Source organism: Emydura macquarii, unplaced genomic scaffold (assembly GCF_026122565.2).
Source record: "Emydura macquarii macquarii isolate MOO-44397 ecotype Brisbane River unplaced genomic scaffold, CSIRO-AGI_Emac_v2 contig_2768, whole genome shotgun sequence".
NCBI classification, from domain to species: domain Eukaryota; kingdom Metazoa; phylum Chordata; order Testudines; family Chelidae; genus Emydura; species Emydura macquarii.
Genome location: NW_027132905.1, coordinates 1113408 through 1121523, shown reverse-complemented (window position 1 = coordinate 1121523; position 8116 = coordinate 1113408). Strand labels below are relative to the sequence as shown.

General features: G+C 49.7%; 1 protein-coding gene across 1 annotated transcript in view; it reads left to right on the top strand.

Moving 5' to 3' along the window:
• CYFIP2 (cytoplasmic FMR1 interacting protein 2) overlaps positions 1–8116 on the top strand; it is a 69402-nt gene continuing 61286 nt past the window's right edge. Inside the window, exon 1 of the mRNA XM_067567416.1 lies at positions 1–81. The gene's annotated coding sequence lies outside the window, so the exon portion shown is untranslated. The remainder of the gene's footprint in view (positions 82–8116) is intronic.

The following is an 8116-nucleotide window of genomic DNA, read 5'->3' as shown; positions in this document are numbered from 1 at the left end:
GCGAGGCGCTGCGAGCGGCGAGCCCAGCCCAGCCCAGCCCAGCCGAGCGGCGGCTCCCGAGCATCCCTGCCCGGCGCCCCGGTAAGCTGCATGCGGGGCCCTGCCCGGGCTGGGGAGAGGGGCGAGCCCCCGGCCCGGCCCGCGGGCACTGACAGCTCGCCCGGGGCGAGCCCGGCCCTGGGCAGCGCCTGGGATGCTGCAGCCTGCCCCGCGGGCCGGCGGGGTCTGGTGATGCCGCGGTCCTGGGGGCACCGGCGGGGGTCGGGGGAAGGGGGGTCCCCCCCGTGCGGAGCAGGGGCCCCCCGGTCCCTGGGGAGCGGGCCCAGCTCCGCGGTGCAGAGGCGATTGCAAGATGGTCGATCCCACAATGCTCAGAGATACCTGCACCGTCAGCGCCTCCTCCTGTATTCGGGTCCCCCCCCCCCCGGCGGTCCAAAAACCTGCCCCCCCGCACCCCTTTGCACTCCCGCAGGGACGATGCGCTGAGCCGGGGGCTGAGGGGAAATGCTGCACTCCAAGGGAGGGAGCCAGGGGAGCAAACGCCGCCCCGAGCGGCTCCCGCAGCTGCCAGGAATTCAGGCCCGGTGGCAGCCGATCGCCGGAGCACCGGGCCGGAGAGATGCTGCTGCGCAGAGCCAGTGTCCGGGGTGTGCGGGGGACCCGAGCGGTCCAGGGGCAAGGGGTGGGTGGGGTGCGCAGCGCCAGAGCAGAGACCCCCAAGGGGCGAGCGGCGGGGAAGGCACACACGATGGATGGAAGACGAGAAGAGCGTTCCCCTAGGGCCCCGTCATCCATCCCCAGCTCTGCTGGAAGACAGGAGGCGGAGGGTGGAGATTATGGACTTGAACTCTGTGGCATCTGCGGGTTTGCAGACTTCCAAGATTAGATTCTGGGTTCATCTCTAAAGCTTTCTTTTTTCTCTCTCTCTCTTCCTGTCGTTTACACTCACAGCCGCTTGCAGACAGGGAGCTATTTTCAAAACCAGGTTGTGGCCCCGGTGATGTTTGAGTTGCATTGGGTAATCATGTCTGAGGCGAACTTGCCAACCCGTGACCTTTGAGTGGGTTTGAAACAACGGGACCCAAGTGAACTCCTGCTCTGGTGCCAGTCAGGTCCCGGGTGAAAAGCAGGGAATGGATTTTGCAGGAAATGTCCAGGTGCTGAAGGGGTCAGGAAGGAGCAGTGAGAGGCAAACTGAAACCTTTGTGCTTGCTTCTGTATATTTGCTGAGGGTGTTTTTTGGAGGCGGGGGCGGGAGGGTCTCTAGAGATGCACATTTGTACTATTGCATAGTCTGGCCCTCCTAGCCATCTGTTGCTTTCCGCATGGAGCTTTGTAGCTATGTTTTTTGACTCACAGGGATCTCACGGAATTGGGTTGCTAAACCATTTGAGCCTCCCTGCTCTACACAGGAAAGAACAACATGCTCATGTTTTAGATTCTGAGAGCTGTCAGATGTTAGTCACCTTGAGAGATTCCTGGGACCAAATTCCGCAGTCTGCTATACCAGTGTGAACCCAGAGTAAGTCTTCAGGGGACAGACTTTAGCGCTGGTGTGTACAGCTGATTTTTGTTAGCGAAGCTTATGTAATCAGGTGGCACCTTGCATTCTCAGCCCGGGTCCGTTCAACAAACATGACCACTGAGGAGCTCACGGCTAAGCAATACAATAATACACAATGATGATGATCATTTCTCAAGTTGCATGTCTGCAAGAAAAAGAGGAAGCTACTTTTTAAATGATTGACTAATAATCAATGACATTTCATTGACCACGTGTGACACTTAATTTCACAGGAAGTACTTCAATTATTTCTTGCCAGGAGTTTTCAGCATTGCTGGGAATCCAACGCTGCTCTTTTAAGCACCAGCCCAGTGCCTTAACCACACGTTCTCCTTTCTTCCCTGTAACTGTGCAAGGACCACATTCTCACGCTTCTCTGTCTGTTTTCCCATGTCGCTGCTGCCTGGTGATATTACAGGCAGTGGGACTAAATGTGCCATGCTGTACAGTAGCCCTTGCTGTTTCTTTCTCCATCCCCTTACAGTTATTTTGGCACTGGCATGAGTCTTATCTGCTGGATCAGGGCAAACTGACTAGATCAAACAACAAGACCCACTGCCCCCCCTTGCTCTCATCCACTGCAGCTTCTGAGTTAAGCAAATAGGTGGTTCCCTGTTGCTGCCTGGTTGGCTGGCATGCTGCCTGTGGATTTAGTGCACCAGTTATTTGGAATCCTGCCCCAAGTTTGAGTGAGAATCCTTCTTCATTCCCCAGAAGTTACACTACTCTGAAGGATCAAGACTTGTCACAGCCACAGAGGTAACTAAAAGAGACTCTGTTGTCCAAAGACATTTCGTGGCAAACACTTCAAGCCTGTTCTAAGCTTTAGGTGTAAAATAGAGGACCTAGACTTGAGATCTCAAGTTCAAATACCTTGTGGATTGACTCATCCCTTTATCCTTCCGAGGAAGATCTATCAAGTTCCATGCAGTTAATTCTGGAGGGTCTTTTTTTTTTATGAGACCTTCCTGTATGAGATCCTGGCTATCTGCTCTGCATGGGACTTGAAATTCCTCACCTCTGGCGCTCTTTGAAAAACTTTGCCCTGTTGCCCTTGGTCGCTGTTGTGCAAAGTGCTGGATATCGCTTGCTGGCTGCATTCTAGCAGTGCTGTGTTTATGTGAGTAGATGTATTATTTATTATTTGTCATTACTAATACATGTATTAGAGATCCTGGTTCCATCGTGTAAGGCATTCGCCGGCATCAGAACAAGGAGACAATCCCTGCCCCAAAGAGCTTGCAATCTTAGTATAAAATGAGAGATGGCAACTTTATACAGTAGATAGGCATGGTGAGCGCAAGGTTATAACGATCTGATACCAGTCAACATGAGAAGCAGCAGTCACAGCACACCAGCTGCCTATTGCTCATTCAGGGTTTGTTTTGCGGATACCATGGCAGAGGAGAGTTTTAAGGGGGACGGTGTGGTGGTTTAGTGGGATTTTGTGAGGAGTTCCTCCAGGGCATAGAGGACAGCATAGGAGAAAGCATGGAGGTGCTTGTTGGAGAATTTGAGAAGTGGGTGATCAAGATATAAATGACTTTGAGGATCCTTTGGGATGAAAAGTGCAATTAAATGAAAATAACTCTTCGTAGCTTGGGCTGGATTCGGTAATGCTAATGTTTGGCTGCCACTCAAAAGTTATTGAATCAGCTGTGAGGTTTGTAGGTGTGATGCCATTTGGTAAAGTTTTCTCTCTGGGCTGCGTGCGGGTTTGGGGAAGAGAATCGTGGCACGATAAATACCAGACAAGGTAGTTTTAAGTGATGGTTTCTTGCACCCTGGCAGTTGAGTCTTCAACAGATTAAGCAAGATATATTTCCTGTCGGAAAGATAATGATCCGCCTTGCGGTGCCTCTATTAATGAAGCACAAACCCCTCATGTTCGAGCATGATGTAATCTACCCCTGCTTGTCTGTGCTGTTGCACTTTCAGCTGACTGCATTTCTGGTGCAAGGATGATCTCTCAAGCGTGACAATACAGGAAGCTCCTCTGTGAGCCACAAATGGAGCTCAAACCGTTGTCACACTGCTCGGTCTTCTCTTTTGAACATTGAATGTAAGAGCCCTTCACAGAAGGCACAGATGGCTGCTGCTGGTTAATGCTGCACTTTGACCCTTTGATCACTGACCCAGTGACCCCACTGCAATCTCCTTGGAAAGAGACGCGCTCTCCTTCGATTGGAACGCAATGGCTTTGAGTGGCAGAAGTTCCTCTTTTGGCTAAGATGAGCACTAGATGAATTCACCGTTCCAGCCACAGCATTACCGTGCACTGGAAAGGCAGGGAGGGCGGTTTTGCTTTGCATCAGTGTTATGGCCTGATGCTCTCTTGAGAGCAGTCTCTCCCTATTGGCTTGCAAAATTCCACCGATTCGAAGAAAATATTGTCTGAATTACAGCCTTTTGGTTAATCTGGGGAACCCACCCCTGGCTGTTCCCCAGAGCACAGGACATGACGGGGAAGAAAGAAAAGTCCCTCCCTTAAATAAAATGGTTAAAAAGGGGGTGTTTCTGGCTTTTCAGGGCTGTGTATGAATCTACAAAGTAAAACAAAGACAATTAACCAAAAGAAAAGCATCAATCCTAACTCCTTGTTTTGAGCCTTAATTTCATCAAGCAAGACTTTCTCCCCTGGATGCAAGGATGGGTTCCTTGAGTATCCATCCTGAAGACTATTCAGCTTCTCATTATTGCTATTATTATTTTATTATTTGTATTCCAGTAGCGCCTAGACACACACACCCCCCATCCAAGATCAGGGCCGCATCATGCTGCATCCCTATAGACACATAGTGAGAGATGGTCCCTGTCCCACAGAATTTATAATCTAAACAGGCAAGACAGACAAAGCGTGGGAGGAGAAAGAGCAGCACACAGAGGGGACGTGCTGTGCCCAAGGTCACCCAGCAGGTCGGTGGCAGAAGTGGCGTTAGCATCCAGCTCTCCCGACACCCAGTGCAGCACGCCCTCCATTAGCCCCTGCTGCTGCCTTACAAACAGACGTCGCTGCATAGTCTTTTTTTCCTTGTGCAGCTGTGTGTACTGCTGCAATGGCAACCAGGAAAAGGACTGTCAGATTTTACTTTTCTCTATGAGGATACCCCTTTTCTATCCTTTACTGTACTTAGGAAATATTTGACTTAGTACTTGGACACTGAGTCTCCAGTGACGTGCAAGAACTTAATTAAATCCTTCTTAATTAAATCCAGAAGGCCACTGTATCCTCCTCCTTTAAATCCACCTATGCCATGATGCCTACCAAATACTTGACAACAGCTAGACAGCTGGTGGGCCGTGACCTCTGCTTGTTACACTAATCAGAACCGCCTCACTATGACCAGACACTCTCCTCATCCATTTGTTGTTTTTTCCTGCTGCCTCTTTTCCTGTACGTAGCCTGTAAGGTTTTTGGGGCGTGGACTGTCTTCGCATTTCGTGTATGGTGCCTGGCACGACGGGGCCCAGAATCTTTACTGGGGACTGCAGGTGCTACCTCAACACAAATAATAAATAATGATAATTTTGTCCTTCCATCTGCTCAGTTTGTCATAAGTAACCAGGTCATCCTGGCAGCATTTTCAGTTGTCAGTAAACTGCCAGGAAGGGGCACGTACACCTATGTGTATTTTCTGTCTTAATCAGGCCCTTTCAGAAGTGATGCTTTCGCTAACCTTCGCTCGCCCTCAGAAGCGTCAGTAAAGATGTTTGATCGAGGAAACGTGACTGGATTTCAGAAGTAGGTCAGCAGGTGCGGTGCCCAGTGGTACGGTCGGCGGCAAGGAGGAAGCTCTTTCCGACTGTTTCAGGGGGGGGAGGGGTTTTTAACTGCTGCTGTACTTTGAGACAATAATTTTAGCAGAAGGGGCTGGAGGACGAAACAGAAAGTAGAGAGAGTCCGTGGGATGGGATGGTTTTGCTCTCAGCAGATGGCTTGCCCCACACAGCTCCAATCTGAAAGCATGGGGCGTGACTCTGCACTGCCTTGTGTCATCATTCACGCTGCCGCCAAGTGGGTGCAAAATGCGACCGGACCAGAATAGTAACGCTCCACCCCTTTCTTGCATTCAGTTTGCACAGGCAGAAATGATGACACAAGGTATAAGGCAGTGGCGTGTCAGGGCCGTTATTTCAATGACGCCATGGTGTCTGGGTACTGTACACACTACATATACTCCTCAGCTGTATTCCTCTGTGTCTGTGTCCTCGTATCACGTTCTGGACACACATTTTGTTTTGTCCTTCCCAGATCTGTGATGTAAGTCCTCAGACTTCACTCTTGGCTGAAATCTAAAGGGAAGCCTCAGTTCGTAGAGGGGAACTGCAAAGGAAAGATTGAAAATTGAGATTTCAGGCCTGGATCCCCCACTAGCCAGGCTGTGTGGGGTATTCAGCACGAAAAATCAGCTCCCAATGAGACTTTAAGAAAGTATTTGTTTCCCTTTGTGAAATCACCTTCGTAGTTTCTGGATGACCTGTATTATCCCAGAATGTATCTTCTGCGACATCTCACATACCAAGGCGTGCAGGGGTTGCAATGAGTCTTCTGATGTTTGCGATTTCACATTCTGCGGGACCTTCAGTAAACCAGCAAATACCGAAAGGGAAAAGATACGACCTCATCCACGTTGTCTCTCCAAGAGGGAAAAAGCATTTTTAAAAGGTTGCAACGTATTTCTTTGCTGCCTGCCACTCCACAGCCTGCTTAGCACGTAACTCGATTTTCACTCTGGCTCCCAGTTCACCTTTGAGAATGTTGTTTGAAAGTTAGAGTTTGGAGCTTAATTCAGTGTGCGTGTCCCTCAGTTTGATGCTTGTGGTTTTAGAGATCTGGTCTAAGAATACCTCTTCGCTTGTTGGAGTGCATGCTTTCACCAGACTCATTTTAATAGATGTGCTTTCTGCTGGGTGGCTGTATCAAACTGTTTTGCATACAAGAGTTAAAATGGCAAAGGTCAGTAGTCACGGGGTTGTCTTCTCCTTCTTTCCTACTACATGCACCGAATCTTAAAAGAGACGGAGAGATGCAGAAAATACGGTAGTTTCGATTTGATGTATGCGTCTCTTCCCTTAGCCTGTGTGGTATCCACACAAATGTCAGTGAGAGCTCTGTGTGTGTACTGAGAGGAGAATTAAACATCTCATTCAGACTATTTGGGGGGGGAAAACAAACCAACTCCAGTGTCTTGGAAGTGTGAGGGTGACCAATGCCAGCTCAGCTGGTTGGGTTTTGTTTGACAGGCTCAGAGGTTTTAGAATCTGGAAGCTGGCTGAATAAATAAAGATATAGGCCCCGATTCTCAGGGAGTTCCTCACTGTGCTGAACACAGGAATAGAGGAGCTGTGCAGAGGTGACTCATTATGTTGATGGCATGCAATGAGAAGTTAGAGCAGGAGTGTGCCCAGGAATAAAAATGTCTCTGCTTTTGGAGGTGCGTGTTCAGTGCCCCCAATCCTTGCAGTTCTGGGGCTGGAGGAGATGGCTTTCCCCCTCCCCCCCCACGGCCAGAGGACTTCTGTGCCCCTGCCGATTATTGGGGGAAGCCGTGCCCCTGCTTGTTCCTACCCTTGTGCAGGCCCCTGAGTTCGAGTATTTCATGTTTTGATCTTTCCTGGACAGTTGCAATGTAACCTGACTTCATTTCTTAAAATCCAGAACCTTAAACACACACGAACTAAAATCACAGAGAGAAAGAAAGCAGGCTGCTCCCTCGAGCAGAGAGGCATACCTCGCCCCACCTTGCTTTAAGGCTGGCTCTTGCAGACTGACTACTGAGGACAAAGGTTGCATGCTTCCCTCCATAGCCTCTCGCCTGCAAGCAGGCCCAGGAAGCCTTTTAGGATTTAAAGTGACGGCTTGCAATTTTTACAGTTTCCAATACACGGCGAGTTTAAGCCACCTTTACGCTTCCCACATTCTGCAGCTCTCTGGACAGAAACACAGCGATGCCTTGTGGAGCCTGGCGGATGTGCAACAAGAACACAGCAGAGGCTTCAATATTTGTAGCACAGCTAGTGTGCATGGCCTCATCGCCTGCCTACGCCAGCCTTTGGTGCAATTGGCAGCGAAAGATGAAACAAGCAGCGTCACTCAGTCAAAAGCCCATTGAATTAAATGGAAAATCTGCTGCTGACTTCCGTGGGCTTTGGATCAGATCCGCAGTGTGGCAGTGCAATAGCTAAATCGCAATGATTAGCTGCTAGATGGCTTCAGATAAGGGTCTGGGTTGACAGTCCAGGCTCTCAGGTCTGCTTCTGCCTGTTGTACTTGGAGGGGACTAACCAGAGAAGAGATACAAGGGCACAGGGTTCAGGGAAACCTTCAGAGGAGATCTAGCCATTGGACTCCCATGGGCTTTAAGAGGAGTTGTTAATCCCATGCACCGCTAGGCAGATAATGAGCCCTTTCCCATTGTGCACAGCATTTCTTCTCAGATACACAGGTGAGAGAAACCCACTGTCTCGACTTTGAACAGTCAAGGGGATGAATTGGGTTTGTGAGGATTGGAACCCATGGTTCCAAGGTCTGATGGTCTTTTAAAACCTGAG